This window comes from Megachile rotundata, chromosome 14 (assembly GCF_050947335.1).
Source record: "Megachile rotundata isolate GNS110a chromosome 14, iyMegRotu1, whole genome shotgun sequence".
Classification (NCBI taxonomy): domain Eukaryota; kingdom Metazoa; phylum Arthropoda; class Insecta; order Hymenoptera; family Megachilidae; genus Megachile; species Megachile rotundata.
The window spans coordinates 12,336,632-12,360,263 of NC_134996.1; the positions used below are offsets into that span (position 1 = coordinate 12,336,632).

General features: G+C 42.9%; 1 long non-coding RNA gene across 1 annotated transcript; it reads left to right on the forward strand.

Annotated features, from left to right (window-relative positions):
- Positions 1–410: 410 nt before the first annotated feature.
- Positions 411–3,631, forward strand: LOC143265772 (uncharacterized). The gene is made up of 3 exons (XR_013040467.1): positions 411–530; positions 2,528–2,650; positions 2,932–3,631. It is a non-coding gene; the product is annotated as an uncharacterized LOC143265772 (long non-coding RNA).
- Positions 3,632–23,632: the final 20,001 nt, after the last annotated feature.

The window sequence follows — 23,632 nt, forward strand, 5'->3', positions numbered from 1 at the left end:
CGCATATTTCCGTCTCATCCTAGATTCTTCCCCGGGATCTTCAGGATACAGCAGGAACTCCATTAAACGATTACATCGTTAAAATTTTCATGGAATTCGTACATACATATACATTTGATTACAGCGGGACGTCGACGCGAAAATTACTCGGCTACATGTGCAAAGAGTAATTTATGTTACGTATTCAGAGACACTGCGTTTCGCGAACGATTCAAATTATTTAAGTACACGGAAGATATCTTGTTACATGAGCAAAGAGTATTATTTAATTTTACAAATTAATGGGTAACTTTATCGATATTTCCGGAAGATGTAGCAAGCCCCTAGCGCACGATTTTTTGCAAGCGCAGCAGCGATCCGATGCTCAGTTTCTCAAGGTGCTTTCTCGCAAGTCAACGCGCAGCGAGAGCGTATATAGGCCAGGGTGTCACTCTCCCGTCGGGGAGCTTCTGCGTGAAGGGACTTCACGCAGAATTGTCCTAGCGGATGCGAACTGCATCCATTCTTTTATTCCACGTTAATTGCGGAAGGTGAGTACAACTCTTTTGTTGCGAAAATCGTGTCAGACGCATTTAGTGTAGAAAACCATAGTATAAGTTTATAGTATCTCTAGTTATAAGGTGTAAGTTATGTTAAGTTTTATAGTTTAAGTAGTAGTTTAAGAGTTAGGTCTAAGTTTTATAGTTTAAGTAGTAGTTTAAGAGTTAGGTGTAAGTTTTATAGTTTAAGTAGTAGTTTAAGAGCTACGTCTAAGTTTTATAATTTAAGTAGTAGTTTAAGAGTTATACCTAAGTTTTATAGTTTAAGATCCTAGAGAGTAAGTCTTCTTAGAATACCTCTTGTAAGGTTTAAGTTTATAATAAGTTATATAGTTTAAATAGTTAAGTAGGACTTTAAGACTTAGACCTAAGTTGTGTTAGTTTAAGATTCTAGAGAATAAGTCTTTTTAGAGTACCTCTTTAATTGTAAGGTAATATAACTTTATGTTAAGTTAAATAGTTTAAGTAGTTAAGTTAGACCTAAGTTTTTGTGGAGTCCTGTAAAGTGCAAATTGTGTATAGTTTTAATATTAAGTTTAGTTCTACAGTACACCCACAAAAAGTCCAATAATTACTCAGTAAAGCCCAGATGTCCAACTAGACCTAAAGTTTTACCAGTAACCAAAGTTTCACAGCCTTATTACAACAAGGTGCGTTAGAAAGGAACGTATCCAACTAGATCACGAATGTACGTTCAGAACGAGCCGAGTAATTACGGCGCAACAAATTGAAGACTGATTAACGGTCGGCTGGTGCTGACAATCGTTTCACGAGGCAGACAAGTGGGTGCTCACTGCGACAACCAAGCTGCAATTCATCCGAGTATCGAACCTCGATACTTCCGTCGCTCGAGCGCCGCGTCAAGAAGCTGAATCGAGGAATAAGACACTCGAGACGGTCATGGTTGTGTTAAAGCCGTTCCACATTATCTACCTACACGGTTTTTACTTTCAGTCGTATAACGTCGCTATCAGACGAAAGTAATAGATATGGAAGTATTCCAATTATAATATCCCATACGGGTCGCGAAACTAGTAAATGGTGGACTGTTTGCTCGTTCAAAGCAACAGATACGCGTATTAATCGAAATGTATTTAGTAAACTCGTTTACCGGCGTCATTTCCATATAAACTAGATATCCGTGCCACTGCACAGCAGTCGCAATAACAAAGTTTTCCGCGCATTAACCGCGTTAATGATTTCGTGAGATCAATTCGTTTGTCGTTACCGCGTTAGTCGAGCTAGAGGCGGTACGCCTGTCCGTGACACTAGCAATCATTTAACGCTTGCTCGCTTCTCCCTTTGATTTACTTACGCGTTGATAAACGGGTCGCGTTTCTGTTTACCGATCTTGGCTTTTTTGTACGGAGATCACGCGTTCATTAGGTCTCTGGGTCAATGCCGTTTCCTGACGATCTCTACGTGCTTTCGCACCCTAATCTCTCAGAATGTAATAATATTGCGAGCCAAAGAAACAAAGACCTTGTGTTATTTGAGAGGCTTAAGCAAGTTGAACGCCGTGAAATGCTTGGTATTCGCCATATTGTGCCGCTCGAATATCGCGTCGCCAAAGTTCCTTTGGATTATGGTATATTCAATTCATTGTCCTACCAGGGTAAACTTCTCGTCTCGTGTCTAGAAAATATAATCGTGCCGTATTTACCGAGCATCGGAAATCTTGACGCTTAAGAAAATGCATCCACGATTAACTGGAAATTGAGATTTAACGAGAAAAATCCGCGCTTCGTTTTTCCTGTCGACTTCTTCTTTTTCCCAACTCCCGGCGAGGTAAGGGTTCTCGAGGCGAACAATAGTAGCTTGGCGTAAGTAAATTTACGAGAAGTTTTCTTCGAAACCGTGGCAACGGTGCTCAGCCGTGGTTCGCGTGCAAATGCGTCGTGTCTGAGAGTCTCCCTGGAGAAAGCAAACCCCGAAGAAGGATACCGGCTTTCGCTGAGGAGTACACGAATCCGTTCTTCGTTTTCCAGCGAGGTCCACCCAGGGGAGTTTAGTAAACGCGGTCGGATTATCCGTTGCTTGCAACCGGCTCGAACGAGAATCGAAGAAAGAGGAAGAGAGGGGAATACTTGAGGGCACAGCTACTCCAGACGGTTAGCAAGAAATTAATTCTCGTTTAATGTAGTCCCTGGTTAGCATTGCAAATCTCTTCGGGGCCACAGCTCTCTCACGGCTTTTCCCGCTTTTCCTTCCAGTTCTCCCCCGTTTCCTTTTCGTCTGCCTGTCTGTCTATTTAACCGTAGGTCTGTCTGTTCGTGCCAGTGCTACAACCTCCATCTTCTTTTCCGCGTATTAGGCAAATTTTCTTCAATCCTCAAGCTTCGACCACCAAGTTTCTGTTTAGAGATTAAGGCTGTTGCTTTTCGATGTTTAGGTTACTTGAAGAAAGTATTTTTCCTGCATCTACAATGAATTTCAAGAAATAATAGTAACGGGAAGAGCGTTCTGTAAGAAGATAGATGATTCAGTTCGTGTGACGATTGCAACGGGTGGATTTGGGAATGAAGGATGTGACTGAAACTGAGTACGCACCAAAGAAATAGCAGAAAACGTGGAAGAGAAAAACATTGACAAATCAAGATGAAACTCGGATAGGCTGATTTATTATGCTGGCTTTAACTATCGCAAAAATAATTGAAATACAAAACCTTGCTTTTCCGATTTTTATTCAATTGAATTCGTTCCAGGAATACTTTTTTGCTTTTGTTATTCCAGCAGAGTTTTCTGAAAAGATTTGTCGTTAATTGCATTCTCCACACAAACAAATCAGATGAAAGGGGTTCCTGCAGGTGTTACTAAAACACTGATTCTCGATACTCCCGCTTGTTTAGCATTCTCCTTCATATATTAATTAAATCCTCTTTCATCGAATGCAATAAGGAAGACAGAGATGATTCGAGAATATATTTTATCAAACGACTCGAGCTTTTTTCGAATCAATATGTTGTGTTCATAAAACGTGGAAAAACATAAAATTAATAATCAGCTCCCAAGTAAAACCCCTTTCGTTTTAATTAAAATTTGAGTGGGATTTAGTAGGATTGCAAGTGAATGGTAACAACTGATTTTCGCTCAATTCCGGCAATGAGCTTTACAATTAATTTTGCAGTAAAATGTGTGGACGTTCGAAAATAACCTCGAATGCATTCATAATATTCCTGTTTTGTCGAAATAATACATAAGCATCATTACGTATGTTAATACGGTTTTATGAAATAGCTTACTGCATTATTGGAACATCTGTGATTGTCGCGTGTCTTTAACCGACTACCCACCAATTACATTCCGTGTATATGTACCGTCAAGCGCATACTGGTTATGCAAATTTTCTATAAAATCGGGATCCCACGAGTATTCGGGCTAAGCAGTATTACCGTTCGAATTTCAACGTCGCACTCTATGCAAACCGTCGATAGTATTTTTACGAATCGAAATGCTGGCGAATTAATCACTTCGATATCAATTCAATCTCGCATAAAATCATTTCGGCCATCATTTTCGGCCGTCTACGTTTTATTGACAATTGGTATCGGCGAATTATACGTCGGGCAGCACACAACCCGGGGAACAAAGCGATGCGAATGGGAATAAAAAGACATTTTATCAAACGACACAATCGAACGGAGTACATTTCTTTGACTTCTTTTTTTCGGAGCTGCAATAAAGCTCGTAAATCTTCCCCTTTAAGACCCGTGACGAAATATAACCGGATGATCCGAAGGATTAACACTTATTTACGAGGAACTGTTTCCAGCGTCGATAAATTATACGATTGCTCAAATTAGACCTTGCATGAACGTACAGAGAAGGAAATTGAGATTACCGATTCAGACGGAGTCAAGGTATTTATGCGACTGGACGTCACCTATTTATGTGGTTTGCCTGGAAAGTAATAGCTGGCAGCCTCTGTGCGCTCTGAATTCGAGCGATTCCGTCGTTTGTGCGGAACAGCGCGCCGGAATAGATAATAGTCACGATCAGCGAGACGAATCGGCCTGGATCACGCTTCGAGACGGATTTGCTTCGGTGAACTACCATTAGGCATAAAGATCGAAATAATCGGATGCTCTTCACGCTATTTACCTCCGCAAATACTTCGACTCGTCACCCCTTTGCGCGACCGAAACTCGTTATTTACCGTTAACTCCATATTAATATTCAAAGTACAGTTGTACGTTTTTGAGATGCGTCACGAATTGAATACTCAGACCGTGAAAAACGGAGTTTCAGAGCGGACGCATAATGCAGCGGGTCTAAACTTTTATCAATGCATAGCGGAGCAGCGGATCCCGTCGTTTGTCAGAACGAACAAAGCACGTAAATTAAAAGCCTTAATCGTACTCTTGCAGGCTGTTTCCGCGACTACGAGGAAAAAAACTGGGTAATATGCATACGTGCTTCGCGATAAGACATACACAGAGGATATATTTAACCCTTCCCTCGCGGTGTTCTTTGCGCGATTATCGCGGAAAGACTGCAAGAAATTAACGAATCAGTTTATTACGTTTACCGCATTCTCTACAATGTTACAGATTTTTCAACGCAATTTTTACATTCAGTTGAATAATTTATGATTCTTAGTGACGAGTTTCAGTGAGTACATTATCGACACTAAGTTCGATTAAAATTAAATCTACAACTTGGAGTTTCCTTGTCTCCACTTCGGAACTTAGACTATGGAGATGTTCTCTATATTCAGAAGGGTTGAAAGGGATTTCTAATCCTCCGAGAACTTCTCCCTGGTCCCTCCGGTTTCATCAGCAGCTTCCAGAAAAATTGAGAAAATAGATATAGCATCGGGAGAATGTGATCACGTGCGATCGAAGGATTCCGCATACAAAGTAGTCACGATTGAGCATCTTCGCGAAGAGAAATCGCATCTGCATTTTATTGTTCGCGTTGAAGAATTTATCGGCAGACGAGCGAGTTAACAACGGAAACCGCACGGAGATAAGTTTCGAGCACGGTACAAGAGTGGCCCATTTAAAGACCGCGACATAATTAATAGACGCTCGCAATTATCGCGTTTAGTCAGCTAATTTCGACCTGGGGTTCTAGAGTGCAACATCGAACGTAGGACGAACAGAGGCTGGATCGACCGCGTAACGTTAAGTGGCATCTGGTCAGTGCATCGAATTGATACACTCCTACTGGAGAGTCTCTGACGTATGCACACGTGCAATTTATGTACATACGAAATTATGACGTCGTGTATCAAATGGAATCGTATCGACATCAAGAAAATTGTATCCCTATAAAAAATAAGTTTTGTTTACAACTTTTACGATGCAGTGAGATCTTCAAAGGGTAATCGTTACAAAATATTCGATCGATGCGAAAACAAGCGAGGATATTTTTACACTGCAAATTCCCACACATCGACAAGGGGTTCTGTCGCGTGTTAACGCGTACCACCCTCACAACAGCTTTCCCGTGGTATTTATAAATCGAGGCGCGAATCGATATAACAAAAGAAGTATGCATGTCCGCGCTTGCTTTTGTACACGGGATATCGCGTCTAGAATATTTTTACCCGGCCAGTAATTATAGACATAATGTTTTTTCTACCCTACTAATAACGAATAGAAACCTCGGCAAAGGTCGTGCGTGTATCGAAACCTCGAGACCAAAAACGCCGTTTCACGATACTCGTGTCGCGCGAAACTTTTACGATCTTCATTTATGGAGAGGGGCGTATCGCGAGAAAGTTCAAGGGGCGGTTGATAAGTTCATCAAGACGTTTGTTCCTGCGTGAAACGCGCTTCGTTAAAGCTTTCGGTGCAGGCCTCGCTTTATTTTTCCACCACCGGTGGAAATTTGCGTGAAAATATTGGAACTCCAGTTCAATCTACCATACACGGTTTTATTGATCTACGTTAACGCGATAATTACTCCAACTTCCTCAATATATACCCAGTAGCAGCTGCGGCACCTTCGAGAAAATTAAATCTCGTAATTTAGCCGGTAATGAACGCCTTCGAAGATACGGCTCATTGAACGCTAACACTGTCCATTTATACTTTGATGGATATTAAACTTTTGGAACTTTTAAAGTGTTACATACATCACTTATTAAAAATTTCCTAGGTTTTTCAAAGTATAATCGTTTTTTTAACTGGGAGATTTTAAATGATCAGGGAAGTCAAGATGACCCTGTTGAGAATAGGGTTCATTGAACGCTAACACTGTTCATGTATACTTTGATGGATACTGAACTTTTGGAAGTTTCTAAGTGTTACATACATTACTGATCACTTATTAAAAGTTTCCGAGGTTTTTCAAAGTGTGTAATCGTTTTTTTAACTGGGAGATTTTAAATGATCAGGGAAATCAAGATGACCCTGTTGAGAACAGGACTCATTGAACCCTCACAGTCCATTTATACTTAAATCTATATTAAACTTTTGAAAGTTCAAAAGTGTTACATACATTGCTGATCACTTATTAAAAATGTCCTAGGTTTTTCAAAGTGTATAATCGTTTTTTTAACTGCGAGATTTTAAATGATCAGGGAAATCAAGATGACCCTGTTGAGACTAGGGCTCATTGAACGCTAACACTGTTTATTTATACTTTGATGGATATTGAACTTTTGGAACTTCCAAAGTGTTACATACATTGCTGATCACTTATTAAAAATGTCCAAGGTTTTTCAAAGTGTATACTCGTTTTTTTAACTAGGAGATGATCAGGGAAATCAAGATGACCCTGTCGAGACCTACAAATCACGAAGCAGAAAAATGGGTCACGGAAAAGCGACGCATCGATTCGCTTGGTGTCGCGACGGGATTTCTGCTGCGAGTATTAGCCGTATGGTCAGCGAACAATCCAGGAGTCGATCTTGCATCAAATTCGCAATCAGGAATGAGAGCTAGAGGTTAGCCGATTACTGGATCCCCAGCGACGGTCGTCTCCCTGCAGGCGTCTCGTCTTCGCCGATAACCCGATTAATTCATTAGCGATAGATGCTGATTACGTCGTTGCGTGTAATATCCATTGTATGTCCTCGTGTTATCGACTCCTCGACACCAAGATATCGGCAACCACGATCGATTCTATGGATCAAGGCGCGTCACTAGTCCCGTTGGAACAAAGGATTCGAATGCATTAGAATCTCAATGAGTCTTTGCCGATGAATGGGTTCTACGGGGGTGAATTCTCATTTTACATCGCGCAAGGATGTCGATTCGTTCGTATAATAGAAAGACGGGTGAGATGGAAAATTAAAGATCGCTCCTAATCGTGCAAACATAGAATTTTACGGGAACTATGAATACTTATCCTAACGAGTAGGTGCTGAGAGTGTGTACCTTTTTACTCGAGGGTGTGTCAACTCGTCGAGATTGATTACTGACCATGAACTCTTTCGGCTACAAAAAGTTGAACTAACAATAAGGAAGATCGTTTACGATCGGCTTGACCTAGAATGCCTACAGTCATTAAGTCGATCTTTTGCGTTTTATATTTCGCTCGTAATCGGCCATCGTACTTGTTATTACAACGGCGTTTACCGTTGAAAATTGGTCCCGATTCGTCATCGTTCACCAGCCCATTAACATGAAAACTCGATTAACTGTAGAGTGGCAGCTATCAAATGGCGCGTGCACTGCAAATATCGTGCACACTCCTCTGTTCCATCGAGCATATTTTACAGTGTTTCATCATTCATCCGTTTCGAAACTCCTAATGACGCGAACTTAATCTGTCGAAGAAACGTTAATCAGACTGTTAAGTACACTTTGTTGAACATTTTTATTAGGTAAATTTTTCGCAGTAAATTTTCTGCACGTTTGCGACTTATAATCTATCGATTATGGTGTAACGGCAATATACAATACCAGTTTATCGTTATCACGGGAACCATTATGATTATTCAGCGAAATATATAGGCGTCGAATCAGGTACACGCTGATAACAAACGAATAGAGAAATTTTCAACGTGCACACAAATACGTAGCGACACGCACACAGGTACCGGTGAAACAATACCGATCGAAGGAAATTCAGTGAACCGTGGACCCGTTCCACGTCCGCGGTCCAACGGACTGTTTACGATTATAACCTGGTGAGCGAATTTCGGTTTAATAGTCGCGCCTACAACCGGCACGCCATGATGAACGATCCCTCGCGAATCGGCTATAAATGAGATTTGATTATTTCTCTCGCTTGTTGTCGCGGAGGCTCGTCGATCATCGCAACGGCCATCCCGTTTATCAGCGATCGTTATAATAATTATACGTATCGAGAAACCGATTGTCTCTAACGATTTCCTGCATTTAACTTCGTTGTGACGTTTATTCCATAATACTCATCAATCAATTTCTTTCCGTCAAATAATTTTATTCGAATGATATTTTTTAAACGAAAGACTTTTTCCTGGATTCTTAAATTTTTAAGCAGATATGTTCCATGAAAACAAAGGAGTATCGATCCCGGAATCGAGAGCCGTCCACAATTTTCTCAGATAATCAGCTGCACTGGCATGCAAGCATTTCTTTCAGTGAAAAAGCGATCTAGATAATTCCAGGAAAAAGTACAACGACCGTCTGAAAACTTAATCGGCGGATACCCGTAGCGAGGACTTAAGCGAGAGATTAGGATTCCGTAAGTGATAAGCTTAGCCGAGGGAGACCAAAGGCGATAAAGGCTAGCTACTTATTTTTCGAAGTAACAGTGATCCAGCTACTTGGAAGGCGTTACTGTGGCCATTATTAAGCTGAATTGCGGCCATCTATCAAACGCAGCACGGGCCATTGTAATTTGCGAGTAGCCGTGATATACTGCCATGCTAGGTATCAGCACGTCGTTACATCTTTCCCTGGGAAAGTGACTTTTTCCTTCCTTTACACGCTTCCGGGGAAAAACTTGTCCATTGATTCCATAAATTTCGGCTCCTGGCGCTCTTTATTGTTCACAACACTTTACTATTTTTATTGGGGGAGTTTCTAAATAATTACTGAGTATGTAAGAGTCAGTATATTATACATATTTGAAGATGTTCTAACGAGGAACGATAAATGTCTTTCCAATTGTTTCCCAAAAAGGAGAGTTCCTCAGCAAGGGCATACGTGACCCAGGTCAAAGTGGTCTCACCCTCATAGAGTTGGCGACAGACCCACCATTTAGCCATCTACATATTTCTACATATTTCTATAATTTATTATAGTACATCTTGAGAAAATACTAAAATTTCAAAATCCCAAAGCTTCAAAATCCCCAAATGCTTGCTTTAGTGTATTAACTGTACCATCCCCAAAAATTACACGTGTTCACATAAGGGAGAATCAGGAACAGCGAAATGCACTTCAGAATCAATTCCATGGACTAATAGCGGCCTATAGTGTGGTATACGCAATCTTCCCAGTGATAATTCAATTAACGCAGTTCCAAGGATTGTCGACGCCGCTGTCGGCACAGATATATAGGAGGGCGAATTATGGTCCCACGGCAGAAAGTACCGATCGTTCGGTATAATGGGAATTTAATGGCCGTATGAAATCCTGTAAATACGGGGTTCTCGACGCATCGGGTCCCCGTTCGCATCGTTTGTCCGCTACTCGTCGCTGTCCGCTCCTCGTTTATTTATTTTCCGTTCACGATGCTCGTGCGCGCTCTTAATTGGACATGCGTGAGGCTCACAGTTTAATCAGACGCCTCTTGGATCATCCGTCGGGGCAAAATGGCCGGCTGAAATTGTGTGTACGTGCTCGTTACACGAGAATTTGTCCGTTGCGTACCCTCGGCACAAAGGGAGTTTTTCTCTCTCAAACGGAGCTTGTTAGTCCGGCGCTGTTAAGAAAAGACACGGCGGAAAAACGGGGTAATTGAAGGTTGGAAATGAGTTTCAATATTACGATGATAGGGTAATTTTGCGTTGGAAATTTCTAACGGTAACGAGATATTTATTACGTTACGAACTATGTTTTTGAGGGCGTTTCCCTTTTCCCGTGCCATTTATCAGATGCGAGACTATCAGGGCTATAACATTGAACAAAGAAAATTAAAATGTGCGTATTTTATATTCAGGGATCCTTGATATAGCTGCACATAAATTTCTAGTTAAAGAGTATTCAAAAGAGTAAGGTTTGTCACATTTGAGTAGTAAGTGCCTCACGAGTCAAAGTGGCACGATTTTACTGGGAAGTTACAAAGAAAAATTAAGACTGAGATTAATTATACAATCCGACCTGTTGAATTCTTTCGCTGATTTGAATCTTGTCTTTGAACATCGAGATCAGTTTTCCACGGCGATTTTTTTTCCTACCGCCATCATGGTACACCGTGGAAACGATCCGTGTAATTTCCGGGTAACTTAGTGGAAAGCGCTGTCGACGACCAACGCCGGTGATTTATACGCGTTTAGCGACCAATGACGCGAAAAGATTACACGGTCGGGCGAGCAGGCGAGCGGACTCGCGCGCGACCGATTAGCAAACGGACGCGTGCGCTTGCATACGCAGCGCAATTTTCTCTCTTGCCTAATGGCCCATAACCTTTGATTGGGCCGTGTTTACATGGCGTTTTAAACGACCCGTCCTCTCTTCCACACTCGCCACCGCGTTTTGTCCCGCTAACGAGCTGCCTCGACGATCTCGGGAGGATAAAGCGCTCGTAACTCGTCTTGACGCTCCACCGTGTTCCGCCTTCGAAAATTGCCGAATCTACCGATGTCAAATTTTCTTATCTCCATTTAATTGATCATTAAGTTCTCCTCAGAAAGAATTATCTTTCAAGCGAAAATCTCCGGCGAAATTCGTTAGTGAACATAATAAAGAATCTTGTTACCGGACATTAATCCTTTTGTTTAATCTTCAGACACCTCTGACAATGGTTTGAAGCTACGTTAATTACGAAGAGGGAAGATTAATGGAGTATCGTTACGTCAGAAATGGACGCTAGTTTTCTAAATAGCTTTTCTTCTTGTCAGAGCTCTAAGGAATCCGGTCCTTGAATTATCATTTCGAGGGAACAAACAGAACCATAATTTTCAGGGAACATTTTCGAAACTTTTGTCGGTGGTATCGTTTGTAACGTGAGCCTCCGTCGGATCACTATATCAACTTTACCGTCTTGCAATACGGCCGCCATCCATTCTACCGGAAGATTCGTAATACGCGCTCTTGAGCGTTTCGCTGGGGAACGATTAAACGCAATGATTTATACGCTTCGTTTATTCGTTAACGTTTTCTACGGGCGAAGCGAGTTAAGCTCGTTGCGCCGCGGAAACGACAGAAATATAGCCGCTTTGCGGACTTACTTCATCGCTCGAAATGATCTCTCAATAGCTGAGTTCACCGTCTTATGACTGATGAAACGCTTCGGGGATTCGGTGAGAAAGCATTTAATTATCCGCGTACAGCTTCGGATCTTAACGCGGTATAGAACATTTTCACTAATTTATCAATTACCTTAGCAACGTTAAACGTGTTCCAAATTAATCGGTATAACACTTCAATCTTGTATTTCCTGTTATAATTCTATTCAATTAATTGAGACAAGTATTCCGAATCTCTTCAGTGGAACGCTTTAATTTTATAATATATTTAACTAAGAAATTACGGAGAGACGTCAGGATATTTCAAATCTCTTCAGTATGATGCTTCAATTTTATAGTAATTCTATTTAACTAAGAAATCGCGGAGAGACTTCAAGATATTCCAAATCTCTTCAGTACAATACTTCAATTTTGTATTTTATAATAATTCTATTTAACTAAGAAATTGCGGAGAGAAAGATATTCTAAATTTCTTCAGTACGCTACACTTTTGTATTTTACAATTCTATTTTACAAAGAAATTGCGGATAAAAATACGTTCTTGTGATCCCATCAGTTCGCGTGCCAATGCACACCAAAATGGAAGAAATACCAGATCTGACAAGAGTAACGGTATCGTGCAGGCAAACAATGTACGAAAGGAGAATTGTCAGAATCTTGTGGTGTACGAAACCGTGAGCTCCCTATTTGCACCTCTTAATAAATCATTTATAGAACATCTTCCTACAGATAATACTCATGAATAATTCTTTTGTAGCGTTAGTGCACAAAGTGTAGTTTGCAACATTTAAACTACCCGAGTACAAAAATATGAACTGTGCTTTTCAACGATTTTCGTTATTGTCTAGTTTCACGCTGTTCCAATTCTGCAAACACGAATTCAAAGCTCGAATTAACGGTGAATCCTGTTTTGCAATGTTTTCGTTTGTGCGCCAGCGTACAATTTCCTTTGCTGCATAATGTATAATTCTGTATCGGTTTGTCAAACGGAGTATGAAATTTTTAACTCGTTAAAGCGATCTTGAATAAAGCCGGGTGTCAATGAATACCGTGCTAAAATTAATACCGTTACGTTTGATACTCGCGATTGAAAATTATCCGGATGGACGTTTGATCCAGGGAAAGAGTAAAAATTTCCATCCAAGTCCGATTGGCCAATTTTTCCAATACTTTGAACGAGCCTTCCGCAGAGCGCGAATCTATCGTCGATTTGACGTGGAAGTTTTTCAAGGTGCCACGGCAATTTGGACGATTTCGGGAAGTTTACGTAACCCTTTGTCGAGCATTCGGTTACGAAAACCGGGTTACAGCGTCGCGGGCGTCCAACCACCCGATCGGGCACAATGTAAAGCACACTGGACGATAATAATTTGGCGCGGTACCAAAGTTCGGGATTCTGTTAGCCGGCCCGTACTGTCATCGCGGAAAAAATACGGTCGACAAACATACGAGGAAATCCGACCACGTCTCCCTCTCCGCTATTCACCGCAACTTTCGGCCTCGTGTTTTTACGTCGAGGGCTGAATTTTTGTTCCCTTCCTTGACGGTCCTTGAATCAGCTGGCCCGAGACTGCCTCTGAAATAAAACGACTTTGTGACCTTTTTCTTCTATTGCCAATCAATTTCTACCACATTACACCAATTAAAAGTTTCAATACACCAGTTTTGAAACGTGTGCCAGTTTTCAAAAGTTTACACATTGCTATTACGGTAGGGTGGTGGAAAATTATCAATTTTGAGGAATACGTGTTTTAAAGGATTTTATCTTGAACACACTGTAAGGTTCCAAATGTTGAAGGGATAAATCATGGGAAGGTAAATGTAAGCTTGCGGTAAATACAGGATGTCTCACAATTAGTGTAGACTCAATGGGAGATAGCTAACATGATTCTGAATAAAATTTCCCTTTGCGAAAATGGGGTTTGAAGCTTCGTTTTTGAATTATTAAGGAAAAATCAGAGCGCGAGACTACGCATGCGCAGACAGGAGAGCGACAGCTTCGAGCCTAGTGGCTGCGCGCGCATCGCGCTCTGATTGGTCCGCGTTCTTGTAGGCCCATTGGACACTAATTGTGAGACGCCCTGTATTCTTATAAGAAACATGAACTCTTCTCCGTGCATGATTGGTGACGAATCCGACAAAATTTCCTATAGAAAGAGATCAGTTTACAAGTTTATCGGATCTGCAGAGTTGCTTTTCGCTACAGTTAAAAATCGATAACGAAATCAATTAACGTTTCCGACTAAAATTCAGAAATGTTCAATTATTTTGGCCGATAAACACACATGAGCAAATAAACACTTTTCGACCGCTGAAATTATCCTGGGCTTAAGCTGTAGCTTTGTTTATTTGCTCGGAGCGTATTGATCAGTAGGGTATTACTTTTTTGTCGATTTAATGCTCTTACAAATTTATACACGCCCGGATCCGTTCAGTGTGCGCCTCGTTATTTTTCGGCCGGCTGGCCTTACTTTTCATCGTATACAGGACCAGATGCAGCATTTTAAACCGTAATAAAAATCCGCTCGTTTCTGTTCGCACGAGCGCGTATCTCGTGGTCGCAAACGCGTGTCGAACATGCAAATACGGATCAAAAATATTGGCGAGCACGCAATCGACGATATTCGTATCACCCGATAAAGTTTAATCCGTCAACGTTACTACCATTCTTTTTGTATACAAGGTATCATGACAAATTCCTACTCCGGAAGAGCCGCGTAGTCTTTGTTTCGAAACGAATCGAAAAGTTCTTTACCGTTTTGCAATCTGCAGCTCCGTTTTCGAGATAGGGCCGATTAAAAATTGGACGTTTCAACTTCCGGGACACTCAAACGGAACAACCTCGGAAGTGGAGCGTCCAATCTGCCATCGTTTATATCTCGAAAACGAAGCTGCAAATTGCAAAACGATGGACTGATTGATTTCAGGGGACGTTTCCCGGAATTACGCGCTATAGTATTTAAAAGAAAATTACTAAGCTATCGCAAGGAAGGAAACTGCGTTCAACCTAGCGTGAAAGCCAGTCGTAAAAAGTCGCTGCAACGCTCGATGCCATAAAACCGGAATATACAGCCAACAAAAGAATATTGGAAGGAAAATTATGATCGCGGCGTAAGGTTCGCGAAAACGCGTGTACCGGCACGGTGTGTGACACACGTATTCATGGCGATACATAAACCGTATACGTTCGTTCTCGTAAAGAATGTGTCTAGCCCGGCCGCAATATACGCCAGCCTCACCGATTCTGTGGCCAACTCTTTCGACGGAAATGAAATCATACCCCATTACAGGCCTTTGTCACAACTATTTACCCTATCACAAGTCTTCCGATAAGTGTTGCAGGAATTCCTATTGAAAAACTCTTCTATCGGAAATCGCTAAGTGGCCACATGAATACTTCCGTGAACATGTTATGACCTAAAATAGAGCAGGTATAGAATGGAGCTATTGGTGAAAATTTAATGGAGCCGTTATTTGTATATTTCACGTATCGTCGACTTAAACGTGGGATAATATCAGCGACCTCGAAGGTGGAATTGAACTCGCCGGGCATGCCGGAGTAGATTCCAGTGAACCATCGCGGCACGACGGCACGCCCGCAATGTCTAATCAGTGCCAACTCAATTTCCTGCCGCGTCTATTGTCACTTGATTCCGGCCGCGTCTCATTGCCCTCTGTATATGAGCGCGTGTGCGTCCTTTGTCAGCGATGGACTGGAAACGCCTCGAATCGTTTCCAGCATACGTCGAAAATTTCCGACCATCCCTCGCAATTAATTGCGGAATGTCTAAAAACCACCGATACTGAGTGTGAGGTACTCTGCTTTCGACTATTATGTGGATTTGCTAGAATAGATGATTCTCACATTAGATCAACAAGGGTAACACCATTGAAACTAAATGTATTTCTCCCTTTCTGAGTTTTCCAAATTTTCAAATTAAAATTCCTAAACCCCAAACTTGCACGTTTCCGAATTCCCAGGACCTTAGATAGATGACCTAAGTCAAGTAGCCAAACCCTCTAGTTCCTAAATCCTCAGCGCAACCCAGCAAGGGTAGCAGCCATGAGACTGAATGTATTTCTCCGTTTCTGAATGTTCCATATTTTCAAATTAAAATTTCTGAACCTCAAACTTGCACGTTCCCGAATTCCCAGGACCTTAGATAGCAGACCTACGTCAAGTAGCCAAACCCTCAAGTTCGTAAATCCTCAGCGCAACCCAGCAAGGGTAACACCCCTGAAACTAAATGTATTTCCCCTTTTCTGAATGTTCCAAATTTTCAAATTAAAATTCCTGAACCCCAAATTTGCACATTCCCGATTTCCCAGGACCTTAGATATCCAGCAGACCTAAGTCAAGTAGCCAAACCCCGAAGTTCCAAACCCAAGTTCCTAAATCCTCAGAGCAACCTATCTCAGCCTACCTGATCCTTCCATTTTACGCAAGGAAATCGAACCACCCGGTGACATAATTTTCGCGATTCTTATCCGATTCCGCAATAAACCTTCTCGAAAAGTTTAAAAGAAACTTGCAAGTACATAAGAGTACATAAGCGAATTCAAAAAGCATTTAAACGATCGACATTGTACACTCGAATTTCAAGAAGTTGTACAGTTTCGAGACTCTTAATCGTGTTCGGGATGTTCAGAAGTTTCGAGTTCTTTCAACTCGTTATAACTATCCGGGTTTCGCGAGGTTTCCCGATTATTTCGTTGAACTCGAGCACGATAGTCTGGATGAGACACGCGTCATAGAGGAGATTGGATGTCTATTGACGGTACTTTAAGCGTTATAAGCTTCTTCAGAGTTCATGTAACTGATCCTTGGAGGTTTCGGGAATGCGGCAAGTTTCGAACGTTCGAACTTGCGTCAAGTGGCGTATTCATTTATTCTCTTAAGTTGACGGCGTCTTGGATGGTCGAGATTCTTGAACACATGCTTGGAACTTGTTACAAGCGCATTACTGCGAGCGGAATTTCGCGGCTGTTACCTCGTTGTAACGATAGATGAAGCGAATAATTGAATATGCTAATCGGTGTACTTTACACGGTAGCACAATTGACTGAACCTGGCGAATGCTAAAAGGAGCAGGTTTCGTAAGAGCCCGGTCGATAGGATACAATTACAGTGGGGATAAAGGAAACTTAAAAAGGCTTCGAAAAACAAATTCGACGGAAACCGTTTCGTTTGTTCGCACGTTCTAACATTTCCTTCCGTGCGAGTTTTATTCGATAATTGTCGATTAACGATATTGCACCAGTGGCTCCGACCGAGCTCGTTAGCGACTTTTAAACTCTCGCTTCGTCTGAAATTTCTCGAAAAGAGTAGAAACAAAAGCGTCCCGCGGGAAACACTGTCGTCGAAGAAAAATCGTCGCAGCGTGGGCAGCGTCGAAGACCCCGTGGCCGCGTTTGTCCCTCCATTTTCCCCATGGCAACGTTAATTGCAACGTTCGTCCCTCCGTTGCCCCTCTCGTTTCCGTGTCATCGTATCAGACTGTAACGTCTGATTACTTCTGATTCAATTTCACGGCGAGACGGCTGTAATGTTTAATCAGTTCCTGCTCAATTTCCTGATCGTGCTCCCGTGTGCACGTGTGTGTACGTGTGCGGACGGCGGGTCGATTTCAAACGCGTTCCAGCTGAACGAGAATCCTTCAGGGCCAGTTTGAGACCCGGCCGAGAAATGGTTTTAAACCGTGTTACGATGCCACCTAATATCTTTGAAAAACTATCTCACCAGAGATAGGACGGTCGACCGGATTACGCGTGCCACCGGTTATATACGATTTCGAGAAAATACTCACGGTTCGTCCTTTTCTCGGAGGATCTTGTATGGTTCACCCTCCTTTGGATAAGGACGATCCTTTACGGTGGTTTTTGCGGAATATCAAATCTCTACCGTGCCACTTAATACCCGGGATCCCGATAAAATGTCCTTTCCCGAATTGCGATCGGTAAATCGAGCAAGCGCTCCTATCAAAAATTTACGATATATTCTGTCGGACCTGGTTAACGTCCATTTCAATACGGAATTAATTGCTCTTTTTGAACCTCTTTCGGAAATACATTATTCAAAACATAGAAAAAAAGCTACAAAACGTGACTTCGCGTGACAACGAATTGATAAACACGCAAACACCGTAATTTTAAAGGGTTGTAGAATTAAGGTCGAGGGTCGAGGGTCGGAAAGACGATACGAGAAGGAGAAACGAGATTGCGGAGATTACTTTTGCACTCGCTTGACCCTCTTCGGACCTTCTGCCCAGATAAGGGTAATACCTTATCTATAAGTCCAATATCTGTGCGATAACAGCATCCGGAGAATTGCATAATTAATTATTGGAAACGATTTTTTCCCCGGTTAAACGAGAAGTTGCTCGCCGGGAAAATCCTTGCTTTATTCGTCCCTTTAATCGAAGGGAGCCTAGAATGCACGAGGGAGCCAGCCGTATCTTTGACGACAACTCCACGGAAGACTAGTCACCAACTTCAGAAGCCGCGTATAAAAGTTCGATGAGGCGCCTACGATTTTCGTTATCTCGCATCTACGCCGGGATGGATTATCGATCCGGTTGTTACACCGTCATGTTACGATGAACTCTATGACCTGTACGAGGAGCGTGCGTAACAAGATACAAGTTTGAACGATTCCACGTAAATCGCAGAACGATGCTATCGCTGAAAATTCTTCGCGAGTGTACGTCATTGACCGGACTATTTTTACATGCTCCACTTTGATCAATTTTTCCTCCCTATAATTTGATCGAGGCATATCAAAAGTTAATCCGTAAACGTTTAAAGTGCCGATACGGAAATTGATAAGTTCGCAACGTCATATATTAGAGAGGCTCTCGAACGTAATCCCATCGGTAAACTGCTTTTTAATGTAAAAAGAAAGATATTAAAGTGCTGCGAGACGCTGCTTCGTTTAGTGGTCGATCGCTCGTTTAAACTGTACGTCGGCTTCGATGATTTACAACGGGCAATTTATAATTCACGTCAGAGATGCCACAATGTTCTTCGAAGCTCCCTTTGCTCGACGGTCTTCTCTCGCAAATCCGATTACGAACAGATTAAATCCTCTTCCGTTCTCCCCGAAGAAACCAGAAAGAAAGGCGATCAACTTTCCAACGATTCCTGCTGTCCGAAAGGCCAGTTTTCTTCACCGTCGAAGCTCCTGGCAGCCGCTGACAGGTCCGTCGAAAAATGACGTAGTAGTAGTCGTTCATCAAGGTGATACGTCACGTATGACAAACGTGGATATCGAATGAAATATTGCGACTCGCCGAAGGAAGCACAAAATTACGCGAAATTACCGAATATTACCGAGAAACACGCCAAGTCCCTCGACGCCACCTGCCAGGTGTGCCTAACATCCAAGTGTTTTCCTGCATGGTCGGAAGCACGCGGCCTTAAATCAGCTCGATTATCGCGTATAGGATATTGTAGCTGGCGCTAGGCCCCGATGTACGTCCAGCCATTAGGAACCCGGAAGTCGGCCATTACGCTATCGTGCAGTTCACGAAAAAGTCGATTTCGTCTTTTCTTTTCGAGTTCACTCGAGATGGATCGCTACTCCACTGATTTAAATGCATAAGCAACCTGATTACGTTAGTTTAATAATAATATGTATACCAACCAACGCGTTGGATTACCACGCGTTGAATAACCACGCGCTGGATTACCACGCGTTGAATTACCACGCGTTGGATTACCACGCGTTGGATTACTACGCGTTGAATTACCACGCGTTGGATTACCACGCCTTGGATTATCACGCGTTGGATTACCACGCGTTGGATTACCACGCGCTAAATTACCACGCGTTGAATTACTACGCACTGGATTACCACGTGCTGGATTACCACGCGTTGAATTACCACGCGTTGGATTACCATGCCTTGGATTACCACGCGTTGGATTACCACGCGCTGAATTACCACGCGTTGAATTACCACGCGTTGGATTACCACGCACTGGATTACCACGCTTTGAATTACTACGCGTTGGATTACCACGCACTGGATTACCACGCGTTGAATTACCACGCACTGGATTACCACGCTTTAAATTACCACGCGTTGGATTACCACGTCTTGGATTATCACGCGTTGGATTACCACGCGTTAGATTACCACGCGCTGAATTACCACGCGTTGAATTACCACGCACTGGATTACCACGCGTTGAATTACCACGCGCTGGATTACCACGCGCTGGATTACTACGCGTTAAATTACCACGCGCTGGATCACCACGCGCTGAATTTCTACGCGTTGAATTACCACGCGATGGATTACCACGTGCTAGATTACCACGCGTTGGATTACCACGTCTTGGATTACCACGCTTTGAATTACCACGCTGGATGCCACTAAGGGTTTGATAATTTTAAACGAGTCAATCTACGAAAAACACTGATCCACTGATATGTAATTTAGTCAATTTTAGAGATAGGGTAAACTTTGCATATTCGGGTGCAAAGCTTGAGTGACAAGATTTTCGAGATTAACTCTCGTCTCCAAGGATGAGGTTTAAAATTTCCATGGGGCTGCGCCCGGTTGATGAGAGCATCACGCGCCGGTAATCACGAGTAGATCTGATAAATACGAGATCTTCCAGCGAGAATACGTGACCACGATTACGTGGAGTCCCCTTGGGAATTGTCCCCGCGTCAAAACTCAATCGACTCCTTCTTTTTCTGTTTGTCGTTCGAGATTTCAACGAAAAGCTGAAATCTCCGCGGGTAATGTCATTGTCGGTTGAAAAGAGAGTACGAGAGTAAATACAGCGGTGCCACAGGGGTGGATCTTTGTTAACTAGCTGACCCCGATTCCCGCGTATTCTCGGTGACGTTGTTAAACGGTATCTCTGGCGGAAACGAGGAGACGGTAAAATCGCTTTGACAAGCGGAAGCTACGATTTAATGACACTCGGACGGATGAAGCGGCTGCCTGAAAGAAAACGCGTACGATAATGTTGCCCCGACAGGATTCCTAAAGCGAGGATTGGTCCTCTTTCACAGTGGAAATCGCGTTATCACAAACGGATAGAAAGAAGCAGCTGACCTGTACGAGCTACACTGAACCATGCACGCAAACAAATCTAATCGTTCTGGTCACGCTTCGTTACGCGATGCAGCGCGACATTTTTACTCGCGGAGGCGAAATCTCGCGTCGCCGCGTTTTCTTTTTTAAACGCTTTCCATCCGGAACAAAACCGTGCTCGGTCCGGTGACCAGCGAAACAAAGATTTGATTTGCACCGCCCGTAGAAATGCGCTATTTTGTTGCGAATTGTCACTACTAATCCACTTGCAGTGTTAATCGAAGAATGCTATGTTTTCGAAACCTTCCGAGATCGATGACTTTCGGAAAGTCGAAGTTCAGGTCGAGAGTAAAAGCTGAATGAAAATGACTGAACGTTGTTGATTAATCCACGCGTTGGATTACTACGCGCTAGATTACCACGCGATGGATTACCACGCGTTGGGTTACCACGCCTTGGATTATCACGCGTTGGATTACCACGCGTTGAAGTACCACGCGTTGAATTACCACGCGCTGGATTACCACGCGCTGGATTACCACGCGTTGAATTACCACGCGCTGGATTACCACGTGCTGGATTACCACGCGTTGAATTACCACGCGTTGGATTACCACGCATTGAATTACCACGCGTTGGATTACCACGCGATGAATTACCACGCGTTGGATTACCACGCGTTGAATTACCACGCGTTGGATTACCACGCGTTGAATTACCACGCGTTGGATTACAACGCGTTGAATTACCACGCGTTGGATTACCACGCGCTGGATTACCACGCGTTGAATTACCACGCGCTGGATTACCACGCGCTGGATTACCATGCGCTGGATTACCACGCGTTGAATTACCACGCGCTGGATTACCACGCCTGGGATTATCACGCATTGGATTACCACGCCTTGGATTATCACGCATTGGATTACCACGCGTTGGAAGTGTCATGAAGTTCAGGACGAGAGGCAAATCAGAAACTGAATGAAAGTGACTGAACGTTGTTGAAGTGCCATGAAGTTCAGGACGAGGGTAAAATCGGAACCTAAATGAAAATGACTGAACGTTGTTGAAGTGTCATGAAGTTCAGGACGAAAGTAAAAGCTGAATGAAAATGACTGAACGTTGAAGTGTCATGAAGTTCAGGACGAGAATAAAAGCTGAATGAAAATGACTGAACGTTGAAGTGTCATGCACTCCATGATTCCGTTACATTGAACGTTCAATAAAGCGGATCGAAAGCGTTATTCGCTATTGTTTTCGAATCGTAAAAATTCCCCGTTTCTGCAAGAATCTGAATTTACGCGAATGACAACGAAGCGATTCACCGCGAAAGTAGCGATAAAGCGACGGTGGAAAATTAGAACGGGAGATTATACGATCGCGAACTGTTTCTCTGTCGAAGTGAACGAAAAATTTCAACGCCACAGTCGAGGCAGTTAAATCTTCACGTTGAAGCACTCGAACGCGTTACGCTCCGCTGTAAAAATATTTAACAGCTTTCTTTTGTTCGTCGTCGGAGCTGTTTTTGCGTCCGTACAGTTCCACGAACAGAGCGTTTGTACGTGAGCGCGGCTAATTGCAGGTTCTACGTGCATTTTTTCGGCCAAAGAAACATCCCCGAGCGGTAGTTAGGTAAGAGGGTGGTTGTAAACAGCCTGTTAGGCGGCTCAAGCAGTTTTTGTTCGACGCACTGGTTGTCTTCAAAAAACACGAATTTTTGGATGTAAACGGCTCGCTCGATTTCCTGTCCGTCAACTCGTTGACGTGTTTGCAATAGCTGTCCACTGTAAACGTGGAAACGTTTTCTAAATGTAAGCTGACTGGGCTGTCCAGTCTGCTTCAAATTATTTCTGATTCATCGAATTTTACAGACTAAGTTCCGGAATTCTTGTCCGGCAAGACAGCGTTTTATTTCGATCCGCAGACATAAACTTGCGACATCACGTGAAAGGTGATGCTTTCCCAGCGTTGTTCTGTTCTCGTTTGCAATTTAATTGCGCCGTAAAAACGTACGTGTATTTCATGCGAATTAGAACACGCGTTTCTTCGTGACCGATGAAGCTTTCGTTTTTCAGCGAAGGCCGAGGAACAGAGTATTCAGCGCGGTCATTAAGCAGACCATTCGAGCAGGAAAAATTTGTGACTCCGCAACGTTGAGATATTCCTGTTTCCCATAGCAACTGGAATGGCTGACAGAGTTTCCTTGGAACGAAATTGTCTTTTTATTTTCGTTCTACCTGTCCTCTCGCGACGCTCTGTCTCCGGTTTTTGCTGTTTAAAATTCCACCTTCTACAAGAATAGTCCGTTAAAAATTTTCAAGCACCTGGAAGTAAAACGAGATATACTGCCCCGGTAGAACGGGCGGCGTTTAAAATAGCAAACGCTGGCCCAGAATTCGCCTGACCTTCTTGCGATTATTTCTACTGTCTTTTCGATAAACGATTTCTGCGCGCTGGATTACGATGTGCTGGATTACTGCGCGTTGGTTTACCACGCGCTGGATTACCACGCGTTGGATTACTACGCGTTGGATTACCACGCGCTGGATTACCACGCCTTGAATTATCGCGCACTGGATTACCACGCGTTCGACTACCACGCGTTAGATTACCACGCGTTGGATTACCACGCGTTGAATTACCACGCGTTCGATTACTACGCGCTGGATTACCACGCGCTGGATTACCACGCGTTGAATTACCACGCGTTGGATTACCACGCGTTGAATTACCACGCGTTCGATTACTAC